Consider the following 16520-nt stretch of genomic DNA (forward strand, 5'->3'; position numbering starts at 1 on the left):
CTCGAAATGCATTGGAGGTTGGAATATGTTCAAAACCCATATAATTTCATGATGCTTTCGAAATATCTGAAATGAAACAAGAATTAAGTGAAGCAAATGAACTTTTTTCTTTTGAATGAATAAAATTCAACAAGTCAAAACAAGAAGCCTTTACTGTGATCACTTACAAGGAGTGCCCCTGTTGGGTTTTGTGACCAAATACCTTTTGGAAACACACAGCTATGAGCGCAGCAATAACGCCACATCTCGTCTGTGATCGGGGATTGAAGGTCATTCTGCCAGGCCAAACGGGCCCTGGAGGGGGAGCACCGCCGATGCCCATCACCAAGTTTCTTAAGGGCAGTGATCAACTTACGGGAAGAGGGGGTCTTAATCACATACGTGAGCTCAGGCACTTCCTGCGGTTCCGCCAGCTCCGGGCCCAATGAAACCAGTGCCGCTCTACGAACCCTGTGGTACTGGAAGCTATGTAATAGCGTCGCCCCAGGGCAGGACTGGAGGGCCTGCTGCAACGTCTTCATAGTGCCATTTAGGAAGAGATCTCCCGTTTTGTCGATGCCCAACTCCCGCAACGTTTTCAGGACGCCTTTCTCCGTCAGCGGGGCTAACCATGCTGCCCACTCCACCCGCAGTAAGGGTGAGTACAACAGTGCACTCTCGCGAGAGCGAACCATTGCATGCCAAGCGTGATTTGTGGCAGCAATCGAATCCAAGTTACCGACCCTCCGATCGGCTGGGTAGCAGATCGTGGCCGGGAGAGGGATGGGGTCCGCAAAGAGGTGTTCCAATTTCACATGCGGGATGCCAGGATCCCCGTGAATCCATGTATGAAGATGTGCCCCCTGTGCAATCCTGTAGTACCGTTCCAGGTCCGGAGCCCCCAGACCACCTTGCTCATAAGGAAGAAGGAGCGTTTGCCATTGAACCCTTGGCTGTTTACCCCCCCATGCAAGCCGGATTAGCGTTTGGGTAAGCTGCCGAAAAAAGGCCTTAGAGAGGACCACAGGTATATTTGTAAAGAGAAAGAGGAATCTGGGGAGCACCACCATTTTCATGAGCGCTATCCTACCCATAAGGGACAACGGGAGCCTGCACCACACCTTCACATCATCCACCAGTTTGGAATAGGCAACCCCGTAATTTTCCCGTATCAGGATCTCAGGGTCAGTGTGGACGCGGATCCCTAAATAACGTATGGAGTCCGTGGTCCATTGCAATGGGTACTCCGAGTCGAATGGGAGCGTTACCGGAGTCAAAGGCAGTGCCACCGATTTATTCCAATTGACTCGAAGGCCCGACAAGGCCCCGAACCTCACTACTTCCCGTAATACCGCCGAGAGATTCACTTCCGGGTCACGGACATACAGCAGAGTGTCATCCGCGTAAGTCGAGATACCAATCTGGTACGATGGAAAGTTGATTCCCTCGAACCTGTGATATTCTCTTATAGCGCAGGCTAGGGGTTCCGCCACCATGGCGTACAGCAGCGGGGAGAGGGGACAGCCCTGCCGAGTGCCCCTACTGATCTCGATCGGGGCAGTGACCAAATTCCCTATCTTTAGACACGCAGTGGGTTTGTAGTACAGTGCCCCCAGCATCTGCAGAAATGGTTCTCCGAGCCCATACTTACGGAGGACTCTGAGCATGAACGACCACTCGACAGAGTCAAAGGCCTTCTCCATGTCCAGGAAAATGGCCACAGCCTTATTTTCCTGCCGGACATGCTGAATAGTGCCCAACACCGTGCGGATGTTATAAGTCAGGTTACGCGTCGGGACAAACCCGGATTGCTCCGGGGCGACCAAGTCCGGAACCAGAAGAGCCAAGCGTGTCGCCAGCACCTTTGCATATAGTTTCGCGTCAACGTTGATCAACGATAGCGGCCTGTAAGAGCCACATTCGTTGGGGGGTTTGCCTGGCTTCGGGATGGTTATGAGCAGCGCCTCCCTCATAGATTTCGTCATGCTGCCTTGCTGACAGATATCGTCAAAAAGGAGCATCAGGTACGGGACCAGTTTATCCTGAAAGGCCTTGTAAAAAGCCACCGTGAGGCCATCCGACCCAGGAGCGCTACCCGACCTCATGCCCTCAAGCGCCTCCGTTATTTCCTCTTTCTGGAACGGAGCCATTAGGAACTCTCTTTGCCAGTCGGCCAAGAAGGGCATTTGTATGTAACTCAAGTAGTCGTCGATTTCCGCCTCAAGGTTGCCAGATTTCGACGAGTACAGTGCCGTATAATAAGTATGGAATTCCTCCAGGACATCCTTCTCCTCCGTCACCACGCCACCAGTAGCCGTCACCAACTCCTCGATCACTAAAGGCGGCCTGCTGTTGCGCATCAGTTTGGCAAGTAGAGAGCCGGGGCGGTCTCGTTCCCCATACGCACGCGCTGTGGCGTATTTACCCATATGCTTTATTTCCCTGTCCGCTTCCTCATGGAATTCCTCCAACAGGGGTTTAAGTTTGTCCGTGACTTCAGCAGAACCCGTATCTCCGGCCTGCCGTTCCAGATCAGCTAGCTGTGTTTCAAGCAGTTTCAGCCGTTGCCTAATAGCCTTGAGCACCCCCGAGTGTTTAGCCATCGTCATCCCTCTGATGTATACTTTAAATGCATCCCAGAGCACCTGGACACTATCTACCGACCCCACATTTGTCGAGAAAAACACCTCTATGTCCTCAGCTAGTTCCCCTCTGAAGGCGTCATCGAGGAGGGAATATGGGGGGAATCTCCAGGTAAACGGGGGAATCCTCCTAGCCGGGGCAACCAGGAGCAAGAGCAGAGGCGAATGATCAGACAGTGTGCGAGGTAACACAGTGCACCCCTTCACCGAGTCTAGCAAGGACCGGGAAACAAACCAATAATCAATCCTCGTATGGAGGTTACGGTAGGCCGAGTAATGGGTGAACCCGCCCTGCCCTGAGTGCCTATGGCGCCATACATCCAGCAGGTCAAGCTTCACTAATTCCGTCAACAGGAGCAGTGCCGAGGCAGCCGGGGACCTGGGGGGACCCGCCGACCTGTCTAAGTCTGGGTTCAAAACTAAATTGAAGTCCCCCCCACATCATCCTAGAGCCCACATACAGCCTACAGCTATCTGCCAGCGAGGCAAAGAAAACAGGAGAATCATAGTTGGGGCCATACACATTCACTAGCAGCAGATCGTGCCCTTTCCCCACACAATGAGCAATAGCATACCGACCCTCCGGATCTACCGCTACCTGCTGAAGCAACAACTGAGATTTAGGGTTAGCCCAGGTGATCACCCCCCTCGCATGCGTGGTGAACCCTGCAGCGACACATGTAGTCCCAAGACCCCTCGTCTGCAACATAGGACTGGACAAAGGCAGGTGGGTTTCCTGCAGTAAGGCGATATCAATCTGGTGTCTCTGCAAGTAGGCCAGAACCTTCCTGAGTTTGCGAAAGTCATTGAGCCCTCTCACATTCCATGATAGTAAACGCAGAGTGCCTGGGCCGCATTCCGACCCTAGTGATTCAACATTCGCCAGTGTAAGACAGAGAACTGATCAGAGTAGAGCAGATGGTACAGTGGACACACCTCAGTAGTTGGCTTAAACAGACCCCCCCCCCAACAGTCCCCGAACTTCCCACAATACATACGCAGCAATAGAAGAACAGTACAAACGTCTACCCACCCACAGCCGACCAACCCCAGCCCGGTCAGACAGAGCACGTCTCTACCCGCCCTAAACCCCCCCAACACAACACACTACAAACCCAAAGACCCTCAAGAGAGTCAGGAGCCGAAAGCGTTGAGGCAGAGGTTCCTAGCCAGACAGCAATGCAATTAAGCAAGAACCAGATACTTCAGTAGCCCCCCCACCAAACCCCCTAGTGTCATTCGGCACCTCCCCCCAGCCCCAGCAAATGCAGAGTGACAAATAGCAAGCCCCCAGACATGGGGCAGCACCCCCCAAAAACGAGAGTCAAGCAGACAACCATAGCAACATAATTTCTCTGCCGCAGGATCTAAGCAGCAAGAACCACACCCCACAAAGTCAAATAAGTAGGTTCATAGGACCTGCCGTTGTAGCGCGACATGCACTGGAGACCTAGGCAAGCCGAATATAGGGGCGTAGGGCGGATCACCCCTGGCCGTCCATAGAGGCAGCTTCCTCCTCATCTTCACGTTGACCCCTCGGGCTGTTGCGTTGTTCCTTGGCCCATTCCTTGAGAGACTTTTTCAGGTCCGCCGGGTCCGTGAAAAAATGCGAGTGCCCCTGCTTATTGATCCTCAGTCTCGCCGGGTACAACATGGCGTAGTCCAACCCCAAGTCTCTCATCTGTTTTTTGTATGGGGAAAAGCGCTTTCTTTCCTCCTGCACTCTCGCCGTGAAGTCAGGGTAAAGGGAGATGTTCATGCCCTCAAATTGTAGCTCCCCTTTCTCCCTTGCCAGCCGAAGTGCCAAGTCGCGGTCCCTGTAGTTTAAGAGTTTTGCGATGATCGGCCGCGGCGGGAGGCCAGGTTGCGGCTTCGGTCCCAGAGTGCGATGGGCCCTTTCGACGATAAACATAGGGGAGAAGACGTCCTCCCCTAGCAGCGTGCGGAGTAACTTCTCGACAAACAACTCCATCTTGCCAGTATTGGTGGACTCCGCCACTCCCGTGATGCGGACGTTGGAGCGCCGCGAACGTGCTTCCAGGTCCTTCGTCTTGTCTTGTATGACTTGGAGCAGGCGGCTAAACTGCTTTCGATCTTTATCCCATTCCGTCTGGGCCTCCTCCGCCTCCGTCAGCCGTCGCTCCGCCATATCCAGCCGCTCAGCATGTTTGTCCACCCTCTCAGACATTCGGTCCATTCTGAAGGAGAGAGCGTCTATTTTCGTGCCGATCGCCGCCATACTATCTTGTAAGCCCTTCTCCATGGTGCAGAGCATTTCGCGGATGTCTGCACACAGTGAGCTATCAGGAGTTGCAGGCTGCGTTGAGGTCTCCGGAGGCGCCCCTTCAGCACCCTTCGGGTTCCGCTGGTTGAACGATAGTTTCGGCTGGTTCCTATCTCCTTTTCCCATAGTGCCGCTTCTGGGTCGAAGGCAAGGCAGCCCAGTCAGTGCCGGGGTGGCGTAATGGGGGCGCCTGGGGAGCGAACTCCGTCGGGCAGGTTGTTGCGTAGTAGAAAATGAAGCCAAAATGGCGGCTGCAGGCAGCTAGTTCCGGGCGGGCCCAGTGGTTAACGAAGCCCGCCACCAGGCGCGCACAGCTGTGCGGATCACACTGACGCCAAGGGAATAGTACCAACACACTCCAGCACACTTCCCGACCACTGTGCCCCGTCTGCCCCCGAGGCGTCCCAGCCGGAGATGTCCTCCGCCAAATGTCTTCGGGAGGATATAGTTTCCCGCCGCAGAGGTCCCGGGCCTCGCCGGGGCGCTTCCAAGCCACAGCTGTTGGGCCACAGTTTTCGCACCTCCGTTAGCAGTGCGACCACGTCCACTCTCCAAAGCACTGGCGAAAGGCACTCAGCAGAAACCACAGGATAGTCGCCGATCCGGCAGACCGAGTCCACACCAGCACCTCACGCCGCACGTAGCGTGACGCAGGCAGGGCAGCCCCTCAGGATAGTACGTGGATTGCGGCCTGGTCCGCCACTCCGACCTCCGCCAGCCAGCGGAGCGAAACCACGACCGATTTCGACCGGGGAAGGTGCTTCCACTAGCACCGGGGGCAGTTGAAGCGATACCCACAAATTCCAGGGCCAGCCAGGTGCCAAAAGGATAGTTTTGTCGAATATTAAAGGGGCTCAGGCGAGGAGCTCAGCGTTCACGCGTCTTTCATGGACGCCGGCAAGCTCCGCCTCCCACACAACATTTTCTAACCACCTAGGTCTGTTTAGATACAAACGCCTGAGTTTTGGGATCTCATCGGCTGCAGAGATATTTCAAGAAACGATAAGACAAATAATAAGGCCAGTAAAGAACAGCTTAAATTATAGCGATGACATTCTGGTATTTGGCAAGTCGGACGAGGAGCATGACAAGTCTTTAAGAAACGTGTGCTTCCACCTTGAACAGGCCGACTTGACACTGAACGAAGACAAATGCAAACTAGGGCGAAACAAACTGGTTTTCTTCGGCCACATTTTTTCAAAAAAAGGAATGCGGCCGGATCATAGCAAGGTGGAAACATTGGAAAAGGCAAAGAAGCCAACGGATGTGGCGGAAGTAAGGTCATTCCTCGGTCTAGCAAGCTACTGCGCAAGAAATATCAAAGACTTTGCCACTGTAAGTGCACCGTTAAGAGAGCTGACAAAGCAAGGACAAAGCTTCTCATGGACCGATGAATGCAGCAAAGCGTTTGAAGAAATAAGACAAGCGGTAACAGCAGTGGATCACCTAGCATATTTTGACCCAAGACTGTGTACAGAGCTAACAGTAGACGCAAGTCCAGTGGGACTAGGAGCAATATTGGCGCAGCATCAACCAGGGCGAGACTCCCCAAGACACATAGTGGCCTACGGAAACAAGAGCTTGTCGGAGGTTGAGAAAGGATACTCTCAACCAGAAAAGGAGAGTTTGGCAGTAGTGTGGGACTGCGAACATTACCACATGTTCATTTACGGGAAACCTTTTACAATTATAACAGACCATCAGGCACTCACAACAATATATGGCAATCCAAACGCAAAGATACCGCCAAGGATAGAGAGATGGGGAATCAGGCTCATGGACCACAACTTCAAGATTATTCACAAGCCAGGAAAGGAACACCACCCGGCTGACTATGTGTCGCGGCACCCTCTGCCACAAGCATTGCAAGCAACAACGATGGCAGAGGAAACTCAGCACACCAACAACAATAACATTGGAAGAACTGGAACACGAAACAAAACGAGACCCCACCATGCAGGAGACAATGAGAATTACCAGACAGCAAAGATGGAGGCACGTGAACAGCAACAGTAGTGTGGAAAGAGGGGTAGAGAAAAAAGAACTGCTAGCGTTCAAAAGGATAAGTGAGGAACTGTCGGAGTGCGGAAATGGGATAATAATGAGAGGCACTCAGATAGTAATGCCCCGGACATTGAGAAAAAGAACAGTAGAACTGGCGCATGAATCACACAGAGGAATTGTAGCAACCAAAAAAATGCTCCGGGAAAAAGTGTGGTTTCCAGGACTAGACAACATGGTAGAAGAAATGGTGACGCGCTGTCACATTTGTCAAATAACATGGCCCTCATCAAAGCCGGAACCGCTGAAAATTTCCCAACTACCAACGGCGGTGTGGACAGAGCTGGCTGCAGACTTTTATGGCCCACTGGAAACAGGAAGTTACCTGCTGGTGATCATAGATGAATACTCAAGGTTCCCGATAGTGAGACCGGTAGTGTCCACATCGGCCAACGCAACGCTGCCAGTGCTAGATGATGTATTTGCAGCATGGGGCTCACCACAGACACTAAAAATAGACAATGGCCCGCCCTTCTCAGGTGAGGAGTTCATAAAATTCATGACATACCTGGGAATCAACCACAGAAGAATAACACCACTGTGGCCACAGGCAAACGGCATGGCAGAACGGTTCATGGGAACCATCAAGAAAGCGATACAGAGGGCAAAACTGATGCAGATATCAACTGGGCAGGCCCTATGTCAGGTACTAAGAGATTATCGAAACACCCCTCATAGCTCCACGGGAAAGTGCCCTGCAGAACTGGTACTAAAACGTTCAAGCAGAACGAGACTGCCACAAATAAAAGAGGTGGAGAAGATAGAACAAAAGGATATCGCCGCAAGAGACAAGGAGCAGAAAGCTAAGATGAAGGCCTATGCTGACCAGAGAAGACATGCAACAAACACAAAACTAAAAGAAGGAGACACCGTGCTAGTGAAACAGAGACAAGTGAAGAAATCGCACAGCGCTTTCTCAAGAGACCCCTTGACGGTGACGGAAGTAAAGGGGCCAATGATCACCGCCTCAGCCGGCCAATATCACATCACCAGGAATAGCTTGCATTTCAAGGAACTGAAAACAAAAGAAGAAGAGATGCCAAAGCAAGAGCTGGAGGAGGACAGACCACAAGTAGAAACACCCGCTGACCTACGAGAGCAGCGACCTAGAAGAGAATGCAAAAAGACAAAAAGACTAATCGAGGAGATGTAAGGGGACAGAGGCTGTAGACACTCTCTATCTATCTCTCTCTCTCTCTCTCTCTCTCTCTCTCTCTCTCTCGCACACCATCATCAAACAGCAAGCAAAATGGAAAAGAATGTTTTGTTCACAACAAGGGGGGAGATGTCGTGCCATGGACAATGGCACTAGGACCCTGGGCACAGGGTCAAGGGACAAGGGGACACCGGTCACCACATCCGGTCAGGGGAGGGGACCTGAGGGCATTCTGGGATCGGACCTCGATACGAGAGGTCGGGGAAGCATTGTGCTCTGCTCTTGTAATAAAAACATACTTGAATTGCCCTGCTGTGTCCTGCGTGTTTCCTGGGTTCGGGAACACGACAGGCATCATAACGAAAGTACAGTTTTTATATCGTGAGAGCCTCTTAGAAGGTAGGGTATTCTACAGACATGTGGACTTGAGCAGTGGAAGTTTATGGTTGGATGTGAAGTGGGTGTGGGGGCCAGAAAGGATGACAAAAATGGAGCACAGCGCTATAAATCGTCCATACCGGTAATTTTTGCAAGTCAAGGCTTTCCTCAAGAGTGCTGGCCCCATTAATGTGTCGGGGGCGGGGGTAGTAGGTAGGAGTGTCTCCCGAGGGAAAGCACAGGCCCTTCTGGCCAGTATACACCAAGAACAGACGGGGTAGTGGCGGCCTGGCAGGCATCCACCCATCAGACTTTAAGAACAGCCATAAATCCAGTGGAGCGGAGTAGAGGGATCCATCGGACTGGTCATCCAAGGCTGAAAGAGTGCCCTGTTCGCACACAGCAGACTGAATCACATATAGATCACACATACAGCAGACACCCACCCAAACCGTAGTCACACCACACACAGCAGACACCAACCAACCCACTACCCAATAAACAGACACCCACCCACACAGCAGACACTCACCCATCCACTCGGCAGACACTCCGAACACACACAGTAGACAGACACCCTCTGCCCAAGAGGATTTCACACATCACAGCCATTCTGTTCTGCGGCCTGGAGGGGCCACCCTCCCCTCTGCCAGAGCTGTGAGTGAGGTGCCTAGGAAGAGCCCACAGCCTGTTGTCATGGCAGGGCTCCGAGGTTGACAGAAAAACAAATGGCTCGGGGGCAGGAAATCACGAGGGCCATTTGCATAATAGGGCGATGGTTAAAATTCACTCTTGTAAAAGGACTTTGGAGTCCGGTGCCCAAGAGCACACCGCGCTGCATGTGGAGCCGAGACTCTGGACATTGAACAACTGCTCACTGCCAATGCACTGTTAATGTAGTGAAAACAGCTACAAGTGACAGTAACTCATAGGAACCCCTTCCACCGCCCCGGGGGCCGCTTCCCAGGACTCCAACACCCCCTAGTTTAAGGGGCCAAAGGTCGAAGGTTGTAGAGGACAGAAAAACAAATGGCACACCTGGGGGTGTCGTTAGCACCTGGTAAGACAGAAGGCCCTGCGCAGGTTCTCACTTTTTTGGGCATTGAGTTGGACACGGTGATGGGCGTGTCGAGACTCCCCGCCGAGAAGGTGCTGGCATTGCAACAGGACATCCAGTCACTGCTGGGGAAAGACAAGGCGCCTCTAGGTGTCATCCAGAGCCTCTTGGGCAAGCTTAACTTCGCAGCCAGAGTCATTTCGGTGGCTAGGGTGTTTGCCAGGAGTTTGGCCAGGGCCACTGCTAAGGTTTCCAAGAAGCACCACTTTGTTAAGCTGTCATTAGGCCTAAAGAAGGACCTGACCATGTGGGGTGAGTTTCTGTCTCAATTCAATCGCACGGTCATCTGGAGGGCTCCACGGGTGGACAGTCCCGAGATTAGCTTGTTCACTGATGCATCAGGGAGGGAGGGCTTTGGGGCAATCCTGGGTGAGCAATGGTGTGCACAGGAGTGGCCCAACGCCTGGCGTAAGCGCGGCATTACCTCCAAGATCACTGTCCTGGAGCTGTTCCCCATAGTCATTGCACAACACCTTTGGCCAGAGATCCTGTCAGACAGAAAAGTCCTATTCTGGTCTGACAACATGTGGGTGGTACAGGCCATCAATGGGTAGACAGCCAAGTGCCCGCTGGTGCTTTGCTTGCTAAGGGAACTAGCCAGTGGGAGCTTGCGCTGCAACATCGAGTGTGGGGCCAGACATATTGAGGGGGTCAAGAACGTGGCAGCTGAGGCTCTCTCTCGTTTTCACTGGCTCAGTTTCCGGGAGGCCTGGCCACAGGCGAGAGCAGAGATGACCCCACTACCCGTCAACCCTCTGTAGGATCTTGGAGTGGAACAAGAGTTGAGAGCACTGGGAGAATGGTCCTTGGCCCCAGGTACTAGGAAACGTTACCTGGCCCAGTTGGCGTCTTTCAACAAAGTGGTGGATGCTTTGGGCTTGTCTGAGCTACCCATGGAATGCAAAGTACAGACTTTTTTTGTTTGGGTGAAGAAACAGGGAAAAAGCAACTCCTGGGTATGTGGTTATTTGGCGGCAGTCAGCCATGATGTTAAATTGAAGGGAGGGCAGGTCCCAGCTAAGTCCTTTATCATTAGGGCGGCCGTGAAAGGTGGGGCAGAGAGGAGCCTAGAGTTCCAGACAGCAGGTCCCCTATTGACTTTACAATACTTCAGGTCATGCTGGATGTCCTAGGAGTTGACACCCACTAACCCTTTGAGGCTTCCCTATTTGCAGCTGCATTCTGCTTGGCGTTTTTTGGAGCATTCCGCATTAGTGAGCTAGTGGCTCGCTCTAAAACTGACAGTTCAGGGGACGCCTTGTGTATAACGGATATTGGTTTAAAGGACAGGTTGACTATCCACCTCAAGAAGTCTAAAACAGAGCAGGCAGGGAAGGGTGTAGAGGTGGTGTTAATGCCATTGGGTGACCCCAGATACTACCGGTCTTCAAGGTCAGGGAGTACGTAGCGCTGCGCCGAGTGGCACCTGGCTATTTATTGATCCATGCAGACCTGGGGCTTCTAACTAAATATCAGATGGATATTTGCACACTGCGTAAGCAGTGTGCTTGTCCAGGGCTGGCCTCCTTCACACTGACAAAAAATATTCCAGCCATTCATTTAGGATTGGGGACGAAACCTCGGCATTTAAATCAGGCATGGAACCGGCAGGTGTGAAGAAAGTGGGACGCTGGGAGCCCCAATGTTACAAACGCTATATCTGCCCTTGAAGGCGTCTGTGTTGTAGAAAGTAGTTTTGCAGTGTTGTGTGATATTATGGTTTGCTGTGTTTTACAGTGTTTGAGTGCAATGTTTAACTGTCAACAAGGGCGCCCAAACGAGTCAGCACAGGACCTCTGGGTACATATTTTATAAAACAACAGTGGTCCCATGCATAAGCAATATTCACACAGCAATCAATATAGGCAAAATGGATACTATATTCATTATGACATGTCCAGCCGGACAGAGGTCCCAATCTTTTATTTTTAGGAAAGAAAAGACACAAAATTCCTTCAACAATTCTTCGTAGTGGGGCACAAGCCTGTACCCTAACACATACAAATTGGCATCGTGGGGAAAATCACAAACAAACAGAGCAGGGCTTTTAGGCAAAAAGCTACAGATTCCTGTGATTAATATTGTAACAGAAATTCAAGTAGCACCATTACAAGCATATGATACATGGTATACTTTTTAGTATATGGTGCTCAGAGAAGTCGAAGGCGTTTCGATCCCACTATATAATCATGGGGATCATCATCAGGACATTAATAAATCCTAAACAGTAAAAGCCTCTATAGCCTAGGAAGGGAGGGGGGAGAAAGGCATAGAAAACACGGATTACTAAATCTGACAATACTAGCAAGCAAGTGATAGTAGCCGTTTAAAAAGGTACGATTTTACCAGTGGTAGTGACATGGTGGTACCATGCACGGAGTGCATATATGTGGTGGTCCTGAAGAATAATCAGTGGTAATGGCGGCGTGAAGTGACCATATTCCAACCAGGACCAATAGAACAGTGAGTGGTGAGCACAGAGCACAGTGACTCTGGGCCAATATAAGTAGACAAAACGGCGCGGAGATGGCAAGGCAAAGTTGTGCAAGGATGAAGGTTGACGCAAGAAAGTGAAGGTGAAGTGGCTGAGGGAGAGTGTCGCTCGAATGGACAGAGTGTTCCAGCGTATACTAGGTGACTAATTGAAGCGTGACTAAACAATGCGGGGTGCCCGACTGGATCACGGAGATGACTAAAATAACATGCAGACTCGGCGAACAACCAACCACAGTATAAAGGCAAACATGTCAATAGTTGGGCTTACCGATTAAACCCAACTTAATAAGTCAGGGCATGGTGAAGGGAGTCGATAAAATAACCAGGAATTCCTGTGAATAAAAAAAGGAACGGTTGGTTGCGCGGTGCCCATAATGTGCAGGCAGTCAAAGGGGAGCGACCCGGGAGGAGTCTTACCGGAAATCGGGAGCCTGGGTTGAACGCGTAAGCAGTGTGCTTGTCCAGGGCTGGCCCTGATTAAACCCAACTTAATAAGTCAAGGCATGGTGAAGGGAGTCAATAAAATAACCAGGAATTCCTGTGAATAAAAAAAGGGACGGTTGGTTGCGCGGTGCCCATAATGTGCAGGCAGTCAAAGGGGAGCGGCCCGGGAGGAGTCTTACCGGAAATCGGGAGCCTGGGTTGAACGCGTAAGCAGTGTGCTTGGTGCGTTTCAGGGAAGGGAAGTGGTCCTAAAAGGAAATCAAGTAGGGGAAGGTGTTGTAAATAGAATTAAGTAAGTAGCAGGACACGTCTTCTGGTAGTTAGGTTGTATTTATTAAGTTACTAAGAATAAGTTAAGACACAGAGCAGTAGTTCCCCACAGCTGACCAGACCAACTGCCAGGGCTAGAATCCCAACACTCTAGATAGAATACAGCTAGGTAAGAAGGTAGAAACACAGAGGAAGGACTAAGGAAGCTAAGAAGCAATGTAAGAATGTACAACATATCTTCCCCCCTACAAACAACAAATATGAAAACCTCAAACACGTAAGAAGATAAAGCATGGAAAACAGAAAAGAAAACGTATAACACTAAGGAGGTCAAAGACCTCAAGAACTTCCAGAACAAAGAGAGAAGAATCAGGATCAAGAAGTGAAATAAGATGAAGATCCCTATAACCACCTTCCCCCCTTCAGCAGACAAAAATGAAGAGTCAGACCACTCTCTACTTTCCATCAATGTGGCCACCAAAGACAGAAAAAGAAAGTTCACTTTCTCAAACAAAAATTGTCCATCGCAGATATTCGCTGCGTAGAAAATACAACAGTTCTGGAAGGATATCCCCGAAGAAAATATGGATCTTGACTTCTTTCAGACCAAAAAGTTGGATCAGAACCAGGTGTGCAGGTTCTGGGTCTATCCTTCGGGTTAAGAGCCTCAGATTGTTTTTAGGCTTCCAAAATCCTTAAATTTCATTACACAGACTCTAGAGCTTCATGAACCACGGTCATGAACCCTGCCGGAGTTGAACCTCACTTCATTCTCTCCTGGTACAGGTGGTGGGAGTCTTGTCCACCACCGGTCCTGGGACGACGTCTGTCCACTCCCGGTACTCCTACCCCGGTCCTGGGGCATCCTATGTCCTCTCCCGGTACTTTCCAGACCAGAGACTCTTCTGTCCCCACCCATCACTTGGTTTAACGGGTCATGGAATTTTATTTGTCCTCTACCAGTCTAGGGACATCTTCTTGTCCCCACCCAACTCTTGGTTTAGCGGGTCCTGGAATTTGCTTCACTCTCTACCAGTCTAGGGACATCTTCTTGTCCCCACCCATCTCTTGGCTTAGCGGGTCCTGGAATTTGCTTCACTCTCTACCAGTTTAGGGACATCTTCTTGTCCCCACCCATCTCTCCATCTCTTGGCTTAGCGGGTCCTGGAATTTGCTTCACTCTCTACCAGTACAGGGACATTTCTCTGTCCCCACCCATTCTTTAGTTAAATGGGTCCTGGAAATCACTTTTTCCGTCTCTCCTTTGCTCTTTTTAGAACCTTCTCATGGTTCAGCGGGTACTGAAATTCACTTTTCCTCTTTCAGCCCACTGTGTTATAAAGAACAATTGCCTCCTTAGACAACACCTTGAATCCACAGTTGTTAACTGTTGCACAGAAACATCTCTTCTTATCGAATTAGGACTCTGCTTCTTTTCTCTCCTTTGAACTTCCAATACTTTAACACAGAGACATCTTGTCTTGTTGCAATAAAGTCCGATTTAATTTTTTCCTGTGACTTTCCTACAGAAGTGTAACTACATATCACATTTGAAACAAATCTCTATTCCAGATCTTGAAGCATCACTATTTGTGGATTGGCACTCTGAACTTTCATTAACGATCCTGTAGGTGGCACTGTTGTCAATATTTCACAAAGTAGCAATGAGCAAATGTGTACAAGTATTTACTAAGGACACGGTAAAATCACTGTTAATTTTTCCTTTACTCATAGAGAAACAAGTTCCTAAACGTATTGCATGAAAGATGAACCTGGAGCTTTTTCCTTTTTCTTTTCCACTGAGAAATTCATAGGCAATACTGAAACGATAGTCTCTCATCACCAGCGACATTGCTGAAACTGACAGCAACCCATTATGCATCTCTACATAGCAACTGCTCCAGAATGCGCTTACGAATTTTAATTGTAATGAATACTCGTAGAGCTTCTCTTACCTCGAAAGTTCTTAAGCGACACAGCTACCATCACAGAGCACTACGCGTTAATTGAGAATAACGCACTCGGCAGCATTGCTTTGAGTATAACGCACTCGGCAGCGTTGCCATGTTCCTGTTACTGTGGAGACCAACACGGCAAGATGGCTGACCAGCGCGGCGTCGTGACGTTTCACGTTGCCCTCTGCATGTGACCTTTTACGTTACTTACAGCTCCCTTGACTCGGTAAAGTTGACGTAGCACAGCCTTTCCACTGAAACCCGACGAAGATTCTAATGCGTCATCAGAAGGAAGCGGACCTCTCAGCAGGAGGATCTTCCTCTCACAAACGGTAAGACTGTTGAAAGATGACGTTTCCTCAATTTCACTCGCTTTTGACAAACAGTTACTTCTATGAAAATCACACGTTCATGTAGACTGCCTCATAACAGTATTTTGACTGAAAATCACTCGTCAATGTAACAAGAATGGCAAGTGTTGTTATCAAAACTTTTAGCAATTTTGTACGTTGCCCATATTCAGGTCTTGATAGATTCTCAGTCTTAAGGATGTCTTCTAGAATACTTAAAATTACTTCTAAATATTTGCTGCAGGGGCACAGTCTCTAATCATATTTTGAATTTACTCACAGTTGTGCTTATAAATATTTTCACGCGTTTCTAAGGGTTAACTTGCAGCTTGACTTGATGATTTTCTTGTGACTTGCGGCTGCTTTTTCCACGCGTTTCACAGTACTAACATGCGACTTCTTAGTTGATTTTCCTTGAAATTTGCGTTTAGACTTCTCCTCTTGTTTCTTGTCGCAGTTAGGTGGGTTCTTTTTAGTGAGGTACTGCTCTGGTCTTCCTGGTCTTTTCCTTCGGTCTGCCTCTGGTCTGGTCAGCTTCAAGCGTCGCCAAATGTTGTAAATAGAATTAAGTAGGCAGCAGGACACGTCTTCTGGTAGTTAGGTTGTATTTATTAAGTTACTAAGAATAAGTTAAGACACAGAGCAGTAGTACCCCACAGCTGACCAGACCAACTGCCAGGGCTAGAATCCCAACACTTTAGATAGAATACAGCTAGGTAAGAAGGTAGAAACACAGAGGAAGGACTAAGGAAGCTAAGAAGCAATGTAAGAATGTACAACAGAAGGACATATTAGTGAACAGTCCAACGTATATGCATTTGAAAAAGTACAGCGATACCACATGCAGCAAACTTACCGGGTCAGTCGGAACTTGTATCTTCCTGGCAATGCAATGGCGTGCCAGTGAGGAAGTTCAAACATTAAGTAATGGAAAATGGCTCACGATTGGCTGAGGCTGGTCTCGAGGGGGCATGGAAATAAAGGAAGGACACCGTGAGTGCCATCTTGTAAAGTGAATAAAGTCATGCAAGGGGGGAGTGTCAACTATAGTGCTGTTGAAGGAACAGGGGTACATACTAAAGAGTAAATATTTATTTATTTTATTTATGCAATTTTATATAGCGCGGACTTTACCCGAAGGTGTCAGAGCGCTTCACAATAGGAACAGAAATGATACAAACTGAGAACATTACACGAGCAACAGATTGCAGAGGCATACGTTACGTTACATACGGTAAAGTGATAATTGTGAGCAAACAAGAATACATGAGGTAGTAAAAATTGTGAGAAACCAAAAATACATGAGGTAGACAAGGTAATTGTGACACTTGTGAGCAAACAAAATACATGAGGTAGTAAAAATTGAGGAAATATAAATTTTATGGTCA

The 16520-nt window shown here is 49.5% G+C and overlaps 1 long non-coding RNA gene across 1 annotated transcript in view; it reads right to left on the minus strand.

Moving 5' to 3' along the window:
• LOC147731290 (uncharacterized) overlaps positions 1-16047 on the minus strand; it is a 201067-nt gene extending 185020 nt beyond the window's left edge. Inside the window, exon 1 of the long non-coding RNA XR_015308429.1 lies at positions 15989-16047. This is a non-coding gene — a long non-coding RNA (uncharacterized LOC147731290). The remainder of the gene's footprint in view (positions 1-15988) is intronic.
• Positions 16048-16520: the final 473 nt, after the last annotated feature.

Source organism: Lissotriton vulgaris, chromosome 2_1, assembly GCF_964263255.1.
Source record: "Lissotriton vulgaris chromosome 2_1, aLisVul1.2, whole genome shotgun sequence".
NCBI classification, from domain to species: Eukaryota; Metazoa; Chordata; class Amphibia; order Caudata; family Salamandridae; genus Lissotriton; species Lissotriton vulgaris.